Source organism: Panthera onca, chromosome A2 (assembly GCF_046562875.1).
Source record: "Panthera onca isolate mPanOnc1 chromosome A2, mPanOnc1 haplotype 2, whole genome shotgun sequence".
In the NCBI taxonomy this organism is placed as follows: domain Eukaryota; kingdom Metazoa; phylum Chordata; class Mammalia; order Carnivora; family Felidae; genus Panthera; species Panthera onca.
Genome location: NC_138340.1, coordinates 164,211,259 through 164,226,982, shown reverse-complemented (window position 1 = coordinate 164,226,982; position 15,724 = coordinate 164,211,259). Strand labels below are relative to the sequence as shown.

The following is a 15,724-nucleotide window of genomic DNA, read 5'->3' as shown; positions in this document are numbered from 1 at the left end:
AGTGAGTATTGATTAATGCATGAGTATTAACAGATTTGATGGATGGGTCATGTGCGTTTCAGAGTGTGTATTGTGATTCTACCCACGAAAGCATGTTGAAACGCAAGTGAGTGGAAGTGAGTTTGTTCCAGGGATAACCGTAACTGTTGTAATTTGTTGTCAAGTAAAGTTTCACAGACCTCAGTTTTTTGGATAGAATAAGGAAGTATTTGTGACAAACCGTGTGTTGCAGTATCGAGACTGACCATGGCTATTCTGAGCCTCAAGAGTTTTGCAGCTAAGCCAGGACGCAGCTGGAGGAGGTGATGGATCAGACTGTCACTTTCAGCATCGTGTCCCCAGGAAACAGAGTGCAAAGTTGTTGATATCCTTATGCTTACGTTTTTGTAAGGGTGATGAAGGTCGGGGATACACCAAAATATAGATTTTTTTTTTCCCTCTTAAAGTAACTAATTAAATCAGGAATCATTTTCCCTTTCTATTGCTGGCCTAACTTCTCTGCTTTTATTTTTCCTTTGTCTTTGCTATACAGCCCACTTACTGTCCTCTTTAGTGACGACTTCCTCCTCCAACTAACCCTTCTTGTTGAGCTCCTTTATCTTTTGGTTTATTCTCCCTGGGGCAGGGAGGAACTGTTCTGTGCAAAGTAGCTGGACCGTGGGAGCGCTACAGTGGCATAGCACTGGTGACAGGTGTCCTGAGATTATTGATATTTGCCAGGGCTGCCATTGGAAATGATGCTGCGTAAAGAACTTAGTGATCATTTCAAATTTTAAAAATTATTTTTAGATTGGCTTTATCACCAGAATTCTATACCAGATCTCTCTTCAGAAGATCTTATTATACTTCCAAGTCCAAGTCCTTTTTTAAAAAATTTTTAATGTTTGTTTATTTTTGAGAGAGCACGAGTGGGGGGGGGGGGCAGAGAGAGGGGGAGGAGGATCGGAAGCAGGCTCCATGTTGACAGCAGAGAGCCTAGTGTGGGGGTCAGACTCCCGAACTGTGAGATCATGAGCTGAGCTGAAGCCAGACGCTCAAGCGACTGAGCCACCCAGGCACCCCCCTCCTGCCCCCCAGTCCTAGTATTTTTGAATCCTTATCCAGTTCATGGTAACTTTTAACCTACCTGTGTTATTAAGAGGCTGCTGTCAAATGTAGGTTTTTTCTTTCAGGGTCTTTGGGATAATAGTGAAAGGTTGGCATTAATTTAAACTTTGGCTAAAACAGAATTTGTTTAGTTAAAAATTACCATGATTGAGGGGCGCCTGGGTGGCTCATTTAGTTAAGTGTCTGACTTCGGTTCAGGTCATGATCTCCCAGTTCATGAGTTCGAGCCCCACGTTGGGCTCTGTGCTGACAGCTCGGAGCCTAGAGCCTGGAGCCTACTTTGGATTCTGTGTCTCCCTCTCTCTCTCTCTGCCCCTCCTCCGCTCATGCTCTGTGTGTCTCTCAAAAATAAATATTAAAAAAATAATTACCATGATTGAGATTATAATTCTTTTCTAAAATATTTGAAATATAACTACGTTATCTTTGTTTACTAAAACATATTAAAATGCTGTTGTCTTTTTCAGTTTGAGTCTGAATTTCTTCCATCATCATAGAACCTGTGGATTTCTAATCCTAGAAATCTGTTATTTCAGGTATTTCCAGTATAAAGATATATTTTTGTTACAGAAAATGTGGAACATGGAGAAAAAGAAATAAAAATTCACCCAATTTCGTGCCACTCTAACAAAAGCAATATTATTTTGGTCTGCTTTGTCTCTGACTTTTTTCATTTTGTTTTCATTGTATTAATGATGGTATATACAGAATTTTTGTAACCTGCTTTCTGCCTTAGCATGTGAAAGAATATTTCCATGTTGTCAGTCTTCATAACATTTGTGAAAGCTGCTTAATTTTCCGTTGAGTCGACTGATGTAAACACCCCTCAGTCACCTGTATTTCTCTACCTGATAGTATTATTACTGTTTTTTATTATTATAAAGTGCTTTGGCAGACATTTTTGTAGATAAAGTCCTTTTCATATTTTTGGATTATTTTTATAGGACAGATTTCCATAGGCAGGATCACTAGCTTAGTTTTTTTTTTAGGTTTATTTTATTTTGAGAGCGAGAGAGAGACAGCACACAAACAGGGGAGGGGCAGAGAGGGAAAGAGAGAATCCCAAGCAGGCTCCAGACTGTCCGCATAGAGCCCAGTGTGGGGCCCAGTCTCACGAACTGCGAGATCATGGACTTGAGCCAAAATCAAGTCAGATTCTTAACTGACTTGAGCCGCGTAGGTGCCCCAGGAAGGGGCATAAGAAGCAGCTTGTGAATCTTGATCCACGGAGATGAGTCAAATTCTGACTCTGTTACTTTCTATTTGTGGGACTTTGTATGAACTATTTAATCTCTCTGTATTTGTTACTCACTATAAAATGGGGATGGTGAGGGGCGCCTGGGTGGCTCAGTTGGTTAAGCATCCGACTTGGGCTCAGGTCATGATGTCACAGTTCATGGGTTCAAGCCCCACATCTGGCTCTGTGCTGACAGCACAGAGCCTGGAGCCTGCTTAGGATTCTGGCTCTCTCTCTTTCTGCCCCTCCTCCACTTGTGCTCTCTCTCTGTCTCTCAAAAATAAATAAATGTTAAAAAAAAAAAAAAAAAAAAATGGGGATGATGATAAGATCCCTGTCTCAGGTTATTGAGGGAATTGAGGAGAGCACCTTTAGAACAGTGCCTATTACTCAGTGAAGTTCCTACTAAATAGGAACTATTTTTATTAAAAATTTTAAATGCTCCCCAAAGGGGCTGTATCAGATTTTAATGTCACCAGTAATGTGTGTTAGGACCAGTTTTACTGAACCTTTGTCATGTATAGTATATTAAAACCTTTATCTTCTTAGTTTAGTAATTGAAAATCTGTACTTCAGCTTTAATTTTTTACTTCGTTGAATAGTAGGATATTGAAAATTCTTGAAATTTACTAATATTTCTTGTGAATCGCTCACTCATCTTTTGTCCATAGTTTATTGGAGGAGGGGCATTCTTAATATTTTCTTATTAATTTAAGCTCTTTATATAACATTTTAAGACATTTGATGTAAGTAGTTTGCCTCCTTTCGCTATGTAGAAAATTATCTTTTGTGTAAGTTATTCAGTTTTATTCAGTTCTTAAAAGAAGAGAATTAAGAAAAATAATTATAGATTAGAATAAGAACGCTATTAGGATTTTAGACTTTTTGGAAAGTCAAAACACTTTTTTTTTTAATGTTTATTTTTGAGAGAGAGAGAGAGAGAGAGAGAGAGCTTGAGCGGGGGAAGGGCAGAGAGAGAAGGAGACACAGAATCTGAAGCAGGCTCCAGACTCCTAGATGTCAGCACAGAGCCCAATGTGGGGCTCGAACCCGTGAACTGTGAGATCATGACCTGAGTGGAAGTTGGATGTTTTACCGATAGAGCCACCCCAACCAGGCGTCCCTAAAGCATTTCATTTAGCGAACTTTTTGTTCAATCCCATTTTCAGTTAGTAGGGTACAGTAGTTCTGGGAGGAGAAACTCCTTCAAGTTTTAATCATGGTATTGTTCCTTTTTTTTTTCCTTTTTTTAAATAACCTAAGACTAGTAATGAACCTTCTCTTTTATCTTTTTTTTTTTTTTTTAAATATCGAGGAGTTAACTTATTTCATAGTGTTAAGGAAAAATGGTTGAAGATTTTGAGAGTCACAGATAAACATGTTACATAAATTCAAAGTGGTTCTATTTCTTTACCATCACACCTTTCATATCTTCATTTAACTTTTACTGCTTTTCTTCCTTAATATTTAAAAAAATGTTTATTTATTTATTGAGAGAGACGAGCACATGTGCAAGCCAGGGAGGGGGGTAGAGAGAATCCAAAGCAGGCCCTGCGCTGTAAGCATAGAACCCTACCCGGGGCTCAGTCTCAAGAACTGTGAGATCACGACCTGAGCTGAAATGGAGAGTCTGATGCTCAGCCGACTGAGCCACCCAAGCACCCTGCTCCCTTAATATTTATATTGGCAGCTACCGAGGAGCAGCTCCCTGCTTCTACGAAGTACCTGACTGCACTGTGCTTCTGTTTTCTGTAGCTTGCTTTTGTAGGTGATAGTTAGGATTGTAGGGGAAGTTGTGGGGGAAGTGAAGAGAACCATGAGGGGGATGAGGGGGAGTGATAAGTTAATTAAAGCCAATGGTACTTGGTTAGTCTTTCTGCTGCTGGCAAGATTCCATTACATAGAATAAGCCATCCTGTAGCATCTTTGTTTTTGCTTCAAAACCAAAACGATTAAGTGAAGGAAGTCTGTTAATTGATGATAATAGAAATGATTTCTCCAAATATAGTTATTTTTGTCAAATCTTAGTAGTTTTGACTTTTTTTTTTAGTAGTTTTGACTTTTGACAAAGTTTTGTGTGTCCATACATTTTCTAAAAGACTTTTATAAATTTAATTAGAATAAAAATCTTGGAGGGGAGCCTAGGTGATGCAGTAGGTGAAGCATCTGACTTGGGCTTGGGACATGATCTCCTGATTCGTGAGTTCGAATCCCATGTTGGGCTCACTGCTGTCAGCACGGAGCCCACTTGGGATCCTGCCTACCCCCCACCCCCCCGCCCCTCCCCTGCCCTCACATAGTTCTCTCAAAAATAAAAAAAAAACATTCAAAAAAGAATAAAAATCTTAGAATTGAAATGGGTAGAATTCTATTCATGTTTGAAACCTATTTTGTTACAGTGGAAATAAAAACTAGAAACTGTTTTGCATTGTGTCTTCTAAAAGCATTTAAAATAATTTCACAGTTCATTATATATGATTTATTGGAATGACATTGTTGGACTTTGTTATAATAAAAGAATAGACATATTTTTCAGTTGTTTGCTTCTGACCAAAAATCTTGTGTTTCTCTGCAGTCTGTCTGCACACAAGTATTGGTCATGAAGTCAGCATCTTTGTAGAAGGGCTGTTTTCTTGGTTATGGTTTAAATCTTTACTCTGTCAATTTTATTCTGAATTTTAGCAGAATTAGGTAACATTTTAGACTTGAAGAATAGTATTTGAAAGATGATGATCTATAATCTGAGTTGGTAAGATTTTACAGGATACTAGACCTGAAAAAATAAATTTGTTGGCCTGGCCTGTGTGGAAACAAAGTCACATACTTGGCTGCCATTCACCCTGCTAACCCCTCACTCCCATTGACAGTGTTTATAATATTTGTTTATTTGAAAATAAGGGTTTTTTGGTAACCAAGACTACTGTTAAATCATCATTGAAGCTAGTTTATTAGTTTATTAGAACAACCGAAGTGGACTAGAGTTACATAATGTTTCTTTTTATTTGTTCGGTGCCAGGACTCGTAAACACTTGGCCGGCTTCATAGAGGATTCGAAAGTTTGAGAAGGAAAAGTGGAATCGTTTGTTTATCAAGCAGGAGGGTAATTGTCCGTAATTACAGATGCTTGTTTTGAGGTTTGGAAAGGGTGGTTTAAAAAAAAAAAAAAAAAAAAAGCCACACATATATTTAAAAAAAAAAGATAAACATCTATAAATAAAAAGAGGAAAAAATTTGGCAAAAATGGTTGCACCGTCTTAAGTAGAATTGTCTTAGCAAAAATTCCTTTGTTAAATGGGGAAAAAAAAGCTGTGAGTTGAGAGTGAGACCTGGGTGGGAAATTTTTGGTAGACGCTGAAGACCATTTTAGGTGGTTAATATTTCCGTTTTGACCTCATTCTAGAGATGCTAGAGGAGAAAGATTTGGAGACTTACCGATAGGGTTAATATAAGGTCTTAACCGTTTTGACGCAAGATGACACGAGACGTGTTTGTTTCCCTTTGTTTTATATTCTTCCTCCCCACAAAATTCATTAAATAATGCAAAGTAATAAAATGGACTCGATTTGCTTGAAATCAAGCGGCCCAGGGGAGAGTTCCTGTAAACGGCGAGCAGAGAGTTAACTTGGAGGGCTTTCTGTTGGGCGTCTGTAGCCAGGTTCCCGATCTGGGCCTTGGAGAAATCCATCCCACCTTTTTGCGGCGCCTGCTACGCACGGATCTACTTTCTCCGCTCGCGCTGTTTCCTCCACCTCCTTCCCCTCCTCTCTCCGGTAGGCTCGGCTCGGCTGGGCTCGGCTCGGAGCGTGGGTCTGTGCCCGTGTGTGGTGGTGGGTGTGTGTGGCCGCAGGTCTCAGAGCCGCAGGACAAGTTGCAGGAAAGAGTGTGACGCTCGATTGTTGCGTCCTGAACGCGCTGTGGCGGGGTCGGTCGGCGCGGCCCCGATGGGGGCCGCGGGGCCTGCCTGCTGGGTCGAGCTGTCGGAGGGGGATGGGGCCGCTCCTAGGGTTCCTGTCGAGTGGCATTGGACCTGGCAGGGTAATATGGCTGGCTGATCGGTGATCCGGGCCTGGCAGCAGCTTTCGGAAGACGGTGGAGGGACAGAAATGTAAAATGACAGCAAAAAGGGCCAGAACCCCCAATGCCCTAAGGGTGGAAACTTTTCGTTTCTTTTCGGAGAGGATCGTAGTTTTGCCTCTGATTCCGGAGGAGGGCTTGGCTTGGCTTCTTACGCGTGAAAATAAACAAAGACAAAAGCTAAAAGAAGTGGTGTAATTCTGTTTTGTGTGTAACTGTATCAAAGCATTAAATGTGATGGCACTGGACATTGAGATGAATATTTTCATCGCGGAATCCAGTTTAGGTTTGTAAATCAGGACACAACACACAAGACATAAAAGTTCTATATTCTAGTTGATAGAAGAGTAATGGCAATAGCTTTGCCTTCTTGGTTCTGAAGATTGTTCACTTAGTTTCTTAAGTCAGTTTGTTAGTTACTCTAGAATAATTAAGCCTTTTGATTCCAATTCTGTATAAATTGTGTGTGTGTGTGTACATAAGACTAGACAAAGCTCTAACATTTTTAAATGGTAATATGAATTTAACACATTTTGAGATATTTATATAATTTGAAAATGCTATGAGAAAACATTTTGACTCAAGTATTTCATTCCTAGTTTGAGGATTTTCAATGTATTTCTTCATGTGTGTTTAATTCCCAGTTAGAAAAGGAAAAAAAAAAAAAAGTAGTAAAATCCTTACTTTTGTAACTAGCATATTAACATCTCTCTTTTGGTACTCTGCTAGAATTTAATTACAAGAAATTTTAAAGAGAGCCAAACTATTACGTAGCTAAAGTGTTTTAGGGAACTTGTTTTAAGCTGGGAGAAAACCGGTTTGATGAATTAAATACATACTCTCTTTTTTTTTTTCAGTAAAACTGTGATAGTAAAGGGTTAACTTCATTATGTTCACAACTAAACTCATATTACCTATTACTTACATTACCTTACTTATTCTAAGATACTTCATATTTAAATATAGCATTTAATGTATTTAACATTTAATCTCAGGTGGCATTAGTTATGTTTTTTCTTACAGAACCTTGTAGTATACGTTAAGTGGGATAAACTACTTCTAGAATAATTTTTATTATATATTGAAGGAGCAGTTTCTAATTTACAAATAGAAATCTTTTTTTTTTTTTTTTTTTTTTTTAAACCAAGGGCGGGAAGTCCTGCTTGGCCATTTTTCTAAAGGTTAAATAATAATGAAATAAGTGTTTTATTTTCTGTAAGGACAGTTGATTTGGAAACACTGTATTCTAACAAGATAAATTTGAATTTTAACTTTTTGATATTGTATACTTTAGAATAAACAGTTACTGCTTCTAATGTAAGGTGTCATCCTTGTTAAAAAATCATATTCTTGTTGCAGAGTTTTTTTATGCACGTTTTTAACATTTAGACCTATGAAAAGTGTAAAATAAAAGGCCAACGTGATATAATGTCTTCTTTCTAAGCTACCTAATGCCTTAGTGAAGAGCACTGAACCATTTTTTCCTTTGATTCATTTTAATGACAAGAAAAATGTAATTTCCTTAAGATGTCAAAATATGCGATAGCTTCTTATATTTTGGGTTGGGAGGAGTTTGGTAAATTATTTGTTAATGTTTCTTAGCCTTACATTGCTTGGATAATGGAAAAATGAGTCTGTGACTTGACTGAAATGTGACATGTGCATCTTGTGGGCCACTGTGGCCATTTGGCTCCTAATGGAGAAGTGGACCCAAACCTGTTTTTCCTGAGAACAGCTGCACAAATTCGTGGTGTTTAACTTGTGGTGCTGACACACTACAATGTTAAAGAAGATGTGGTCATTATGTGAGGCTTCCACACAGTGTAATTTGTATTTGGAGGAGTAATTCCCAGTTAGTTTTTAGATGCTTTCTATTGAGGAAAAACTTGTGTTTCTTGCAACAAAACGCTGTAAACCGTAATGCTGCAGGCCTCCCTTTCAGCTGCCTTCTCCCTATAGAAAGAAGCCACCACCTACATAAACAGGAAAAAAAAAAACACCTTTTTTAATCTTTAAATCTTTAAGGTTTTCCTATTGCCATTTTTGATATCACTTGAATCTCCCTTTATAGGTTAAAATTGGGCATGTTTCTCCTAGAATTTGGTCTTACCTCTGTATTTGGTCCTGCTACCAATCTATTATTTTATCGTTTTGCACCAACATTTTTTGTTTTAAATAAATTATCTGTTTTGAATAGTAATAAATAAGTTGTTCCCTTTTGTATCTTGAATTACATATATAAACATTAAGAAATGTCTTTTCCGTTTCAGGTCTCTGACAGATCAGAAAACTAAATGAGATAAATTTTGTAGTACTTAAAATATTTCTTATGAAGGGCACATAGGAAAAGGCAATGAAAACTGAAGTAAATTTAGGTCTGGTGAATTTGAAATGCTCTTGTGTGTGCTGCTAACAGCAATAAAATCTAAAGCAATCTAGAAAAAAGGTGTTAAAGGCACATTTCTGTATTTTTGGTAAAATAAATACTAAAATTGAGAAACTGCATATATGGAAGATTTTGGCTTGGTTTAAAGTACTGTGAATTAAATTTAAGTTAGACATCATCTAGACACGTTGCATGTTTACATTTTACTTAGATATGGAGTGATGGTCCAATAATTTTGATGATAGTAATATGTACATCCTGGAGCTTGACTTGTTTATCTATTAATACCTATAAAGATTTTTTTTTATTTTAAAAAAAATGTTTTTAGTTTTGAGAGAGAGAGAGTGCGAGCGAGGGAGGGGCAGAGAGAGAGAGAGGGAGACACAGAATCCAAAGCAGGCTCCAGGCTCTGAGCTGTCAGCACAGAGCCTGACGCGGGGCTTGAACCCATGAACCATGAGATCATGACCTGAGCCAAAGTTGGATGCTTAACTGACTGAGCCACCCAGGCGACCCTAAAGATAGTTTTAAAGGCTCAGAAATTATTTAACCTGGCACCTAGGAGTATTAGGGAAAAAAGGAAGTTTTATATATTATGAGGAAAAATTTAGGCAGGATGTGTTACTCATTGTGTTTTTCATGAGAAGATCAGTATTCTTTGAGAGTTTTTCTTACATCCATTAAAATTTTTTTACAAAGTAATATAAGTGTATAGTTGAAAGAAGTCAGGAGGGCCTGGGTGGCTCACTTGGTTAAATGTTCACCTCTTAGTTTCAGCTTGGGTTGTGATCTCATGGTTCATGAGTTCGAGCCCGGCAGCTGGCTCTGTGCGACAGCACACAGCCTGCTTGGGATTCTCTGTCTCCCTCTCATTCTCTCTCTCTCCCACTCTCTAAAAAAAATTTGATAAGTACTAAAAAAAAAAAAAAAGGGAAGAAGTCAGACTAGAATGCTTATAATAAAGGTCAAAAACCCCTGTGCCACTCCCCAAAGGAAAATTTTAAATTGTTTCTTTGTGTGGTATTATTGTGTCTGAGAAGCTTATTTTATGATATATCAATTTCAGATTGATTTCTTCTTTGATGAATACAGATTTGGCTCCTTTGCATCTACTTCCTCAATACATACTCTTATCTTTGCAATGTATGTGATATAATAGACTTTTCTTCGTGTTAAGATGGGTTGACCATCCTACTTTCCCAAGTAGTAAAATTGAGGCTATTACTACTGTCACTTTTCACCTTTTTCTCCCCCTTTAAGCCCCTGTATCTGTGATTTCTACTTTGGCATTGTCAAGGTTGAGAACATCTATATTCTGTATTCCTTTATACTTTGCCTATGATTTGTTTTTAATAGTTGAAAATCAATGAATAGTGTCTAATTGTGATGATTTAAATATCATTCCTAGTAGAGGCAAGAATATGATATACATTTTTTTGTATTGTTTCTTGGTTTTTGAGTTGATTCTGGCCTTTTTTCTTAATCTGTCACTATTTTTTCTGCCATGTTTTCAGCTTTACCAGCTGTTTATTTTTAATCACTCTTATTTTATAGATGAGAGTACTTTTCTCCCTGAGGAAAGGTTTTCCTAGTCCTCCTTCTTCATTTTGGACTAGACGTCATCTAGACATGTTGCATGTTGCTCAGTGTTAACTGGACCTTTATTCTTTCTTAAGTGACTTCCTTGTTTTAATGCAGTGAATCCATCACATAAATTTCTAGGAAATTTCTAGGAAAGAATATGTAGGAGATAATTTTTTTTTTAATCCTGGCATATCTGAAAAACTCTTTATTAACCCTTATAGTTGAGTGGTATTATTTTATTCAAGCCAAAATAAGTTGCAAACTATTTCCCCTCAGAGCTTTTGAAGACATTGCTCAGAGATATTCTAGTATCCATTGTTGCTGCTGAGGAGAAGTCTGATACATTGTGATTCTTGTTCCTTTCTGAGTAATGTGTTTTGTCATTCTCTATGGAAACTCCTTAGAGCTCTGTTTGTCCTTTCTAAATTGAAATTGCTCAGGGATACCTGGCTGGCTCAGCTAGTGGAATGTGCAGCTCTTGGTCTTGGGGTTGTGAGTTTGACCCCCATGTTGGATGTAGTGATAACTTAAAAATAAAATCTTTAGGGGTACCTGGGTGGCTCAGTTGGTTGAGCATCTGACTTAGGCTCAGGTCATGATCTCGTGGTTTGTGAGTTCGAGCCCCACGTTGGGCTCTGTGCCGTTGGGCTCTGTGCCGACAGCTCAGAGCCTGGAGCCTGCTTCAGATTCTGTGTCCCCCTCCCTCTCCGCCCCACCCCTGCTTGTGCTCTGTGGCTCTCTGTCTTTCAAAAGTGAATAAACAAAAAAAAAAAAAAAAAATTAAAAAAGGATAAAAAAATAAATAAAATCTTAAAAAAATAAGTTGAAATCTGTAAAAGATGTCTACATGTGTTTTTTTCCATTATTATTAAACTATAACGACTAATGTTTTGTAGTTCTTGGAAATACTCTTAGTACTTTAATTATCTCTTCATTTTCCTTCTGTAACTTCTTTTAAATTTTATTTATTTTTTAATTCAGGTATAATTAGTGTGCAGTGTTATGTTAGTTTCAGGTGTTCTGTGTAATAATTCAACAGTTATGTACATTACTCAGTGCTCATCATGATAAGTGTGCTTTTAATCCCCTATTTCACCTGTGCCTCTCACATGCTTCCACTCTAGGGGTTTGTTCTCAATATTTAAGAGTGTGCTTTTGTTGTTGTTGTTGTTGTTTGTTTGTCTCTTTCTTCTTTGTTTCGTTTCTTAAATTGCACATATGAGTGAAATTGTATGGTATTTGTCTTTCTCTGGTTTATTTCACTTAGCATAATATCCTGTAGATCCATCCATGTTGCAAATGGCAAGAGTTCATTTTTTTTTTTTTTAATGGACTAATAATGTTCTCTTGTATTTATGTGCCACATCTTATCTGTTTTTTGATGGGTGGACACTGGGGTTGTTTTCATATCATGGCTAATTGTCAGTAATGCTGCAATAAACGTTGAGCATATATCATTTCAAATTAGTGTTTTTTTGTTTTCTTTGGGTAAATATCCAATAATGGAATTATGGAATCATATGGTAATTTCATTTTTAATTTTTTTGAGGAACCTCTGTACTGTTTTCCCCAGTGGCTGCACCAGTTTGCATTCCATGCCCACCAACAGTGCTTGAGGGTTCCTCAACATTTGTTGACTTTTCTGGTTTTGATTTTAGACATTCTGACAGTTGTGGAGTGATACGTCTTTGTGGTTTTGATTTGCAGTTCTCTGATGATGAGTGATGTTGAGTATCTTTTCATGTGTCTGTCGGCCATCTGTATGTCTTCTTTGGAAAAATATCTATTCGTATCTTCTGCCCATTGTTAAATTGGATCTATTTGTGTTTATTTTGGTCTTGAGTTGTGTAAGTTCTTTATATATTTTGGACATTAACCCTTTATCAAATATATCATTTGTGAATACCTTCTCCCATTTTGTGGGTTGTCTTTTTGTTTTATTAATGGCTTTTTCACTGTGCAAACACTTCATATTTTGGTGTAGTCCCAATTGTTTCTTTTGCTTTGGTTTCCCTTGCTTCAGGAGACATGTCTAGAAAATTTTTCTATGGCTAATATCAAATAAATTATTGCCTAAGTTATCTTCTAGGAATTTTATGGTTTTAGGTCTCACATTTAGGTCTCATCCATTTTGAGTTTATTTCTGTATATGGTATAAGAAAGTGGTCCAGTTTCATTCTTTTGCATGTAGCTGTCCAGTTTTCCCAATAGCATTTGTTGAGGAGACTGTTTTCCATTGTATATTCTTGCCTCCTTACATGGATTGATTGACCATATAGTTGTGGGTTTACTTCTGGGTTTTCTATTCTGTTCTGTTGATCACTGTGTCTGTTTTTGTGCCAGTACCATACTGTTTTGATTACTACAGCTTTGTAGTGTATCTTGAAGTCTGAGATTATGATAACCCCAGTCTTGTTCTTTTTCAGTATTGTTTTGGCTCTTTGGGGTCTTTTGTGGTTCCATATGAATTTTAGGATTATTTGTTCCAGTTCTGTGAAAACTGCTATTGTTAATTTGATAGGGATTTATTGCATTAACCCTATAGTTTGCTTTGGGTGGTATGGACATTTTAACAGTATTTGTTCTTCCAGTCCGTCAGCCAGCATAGAATATCTTTCTATTTGTGTCATCTTTAATTTCTTTCATTAGTGTTCTACAGTTTTTGGTGTACAGGTCTTTTGCCTTCTTGGTCAAGTTTATTCCTAGCTATTTTATTATTTTTGGTGCAATTGTAATGGGATTCTTTTTATAATTTCGCTTTCTGCTGATTATTAGAGTATAGAAATGCAACAGATTCCTGTATGTTGACTTTGTATCCTGTGACTTTACTGAATCCATTTATCAGTTCTAGTAGTTTTTTGCTCGGATCTTTAGGGATATGTGCATATAGTATCATGCTGTGTGCAAATAGTGAAAGTTTTACTTCTTCCTTACCAATTTGGATACCTTTATTTTCTTTCTATAACTCCTTTTAGTTGGTTGTTGGACTTCCTGAATTAGCTCCTGCCCCCTTCCCCCATCCTGTTGTCTCTTTGTTCTGTCCTTGTGGGTATTTCCTCTGTTCTTAGACTTCAATTTTAGTTTGGCAGTCATATCTTAAATCTTCAGGAATTCTCTCTCCCTGTACCCCAATACCAGCCATTCTTTTCTCATTTTATGGGTTCATAATCTTCTTGGATCTCTTTGAAATGTTTTTATTTTTAATTTTTGTTTTTTTTAAAGGGGGAGTTCCTTTTTTATTTTTTTTTTAACATTTACTTATATTTGAGACAGAGAGAGAGAGACATAGCATGAGCAGGGGAGGGGCAGAGAGAGACGGAGACACAGAATCTGAAACAGGCTCCAGGCTCTGAGCTGCCAGCACAGAGCCCATTGTGGGGCCTGAACCCACCAACTGTGAGATCATGACCTGAGCCCAAGTCAGATACTCAACTGATTGAGCCACTCAGGTGCCCAAGAATTCTTTTGTTTTTAAATGTTTGTTTATCTTGAGAGAGAGAGACAGAGAGAGAGAACACACACAAGCAGGGGAGGGGCAGAGACAGGGAGAGGGAATCCATAGCAGGCTCAGCCCTGTCAGCACAGAGCCCGACTAGGGGCTTGATCCCATGAACTGTGAGGTCCGGACCTGAGCCAAAAGCAAGACTTGGACGACTTGGACACTTAAGTGCCTGAGCCACCCAGGCGCCCCTAGGGTGACTTTTGTTTTTATCTTGATCTCATTTATATTGTAGGCTTTTTCTCAAATAGCTGCCGATTCCTGGTATCACTGCGATTTAAGAGTTAGTGCAAGAGCTTGCTATGAGACCTTGTCGTCATTAATTAATGACAGGCTTTACTTCAGGGTGAAGCTGGTAATTCTGCTTTTGTGTTCTGACATTTAGGAGTCCACTGTTTTACCCTCCCATACTAGATCACTAGTCACTTCTCCCCAGCCCATGATTTCTTTTCTTTAGAAAAGACATGTCCTTTTTTTAAGCAATATTTCTTTTTCTCGACGTGTTTTCAACTGCTGTTTAAATAATCTTGTATGAAAGGGAGATGAGTGTGTATAGTTGATCTGCTGTTTGAACCAGAGACTTTTTCTTTAGCTCTTAAACTGGACTAGACCAAAAACTAACAGGTATTCAGATACTTACTTATACAGTGTTTCAGAATGTGCTAGGTTGTAGAAGTATTCTAGGAGCTTGAAGTTGCATGCGAGGCTCTTTAGGAAAGAGAGTACCCACTGTGTGTGGGCTTTTTACAACATTTGGAGGATTAGGAAAGGTGTCACAAAAAACTCACGCATGTGATACACGCTGGTAAAAATACTCAGCTGGGGAGAGCATGACTTAAGTGAAAGGCCCCCTTCCCCTCTTCTTCAGCCCCATATTTCAGAGATAATTACTGGTAAGTCTCTTTTGTGTCCTCCTTGACTTCTGTGCAAATATGTTTCTCTTTGTCCATAATGTGCTCATGTTCAGTTTTACACAGTTGGATCATTTGGCGTGTATTGCTTTGTGATTTGCTTTGGTCACTGGACAGTGTAGTTTTGGACATTTTTCTGTTTTAGCATGTACACATCTCTCTCTCTCTCTCTCTCCCTCCCTCCCTCCCTCCCTCCCTCCCTCCCTCCCTCTCCAAAGCCTGCATAATATTCATCAGCCATTATGAATCAAGTGCTTGCTTTATTGCAAGGCATATTCTAGATTCTGGGGATTCAGTAGTAAACAAGAGAGACCAAGCCCTGGCCTTCATGGACAAAATTCAATGGTGAGAGATACAAAATAAATGCATTCCTTGTCATTAACTTCAGACCGTGGAAAATGCTATAAAGAAAATACATTATAGTAATGGTATTGACAGTATCTGCTGATGTTGCTGGGAGAACATGAGGTGTGTTGCCGGGGGTAGTCAGGAAGGTCTCCCTGCAGTAAGGACACTGAAATAGACCCAAATGATGCAGAGGCAGTTGGGCGAAAATTTAGGAAGAATAGGGTTCATTGTGAAGGCTCTTAGACGAGGATGAGTGTGTCATACTCAAGGGACCCTCCTGCCTCCTGAAGTAAAAGGCTGATGTTATGGGACAGTGAGGAGTGAACTTAGAGTAGATCACGTCTGATAGGTAAGCAGGGGTCTGGTCGTACAGTGCCCTGCATGCCGCGGTGAGGAGCAGGGTTTTGTTCTCAGTGCAGTGGAAGCTTCGGGAGGATTTTAAATGGGGGGTGGGGGGGACCATTAAGGCTGTTGGAGTAATCTTGGCAGGAAGGGCTTAGAGTCTGCTGGTGGTCGAGGAGAAGAGTGATTAGGTTTTTTTGTGTGTTTTGAAAGCTACTTGGATAAGATCTGCTAAA

General features: G+C 38.1%; 1 protein-coding gene and 1 long non-coding RNA gene across 19 annotated transcripts in view; both read left to right on the top strand.

Annotated features, from left to right (window-relative positions):
• Positions 1–15,724, top strand: part of KMT2C (lysine methyltransferase 2C) — a 285,080-nt gene that overhangs the window by 16,441 nt on the left and 252,915 nt on the right. The gene's annotated exons all lie outside the window — the stretch shown is intronic.
• Positions 387–6,740, top strand: LOC132679699 (uncharacterized). The gene is made up of 2 exons (XR_009610281.3): positions 387–1,643; positions 5,361–6,740. It is a non-coding gene; the product is annotated as an uncharacterized LOC132679699 (long non-coding RNA).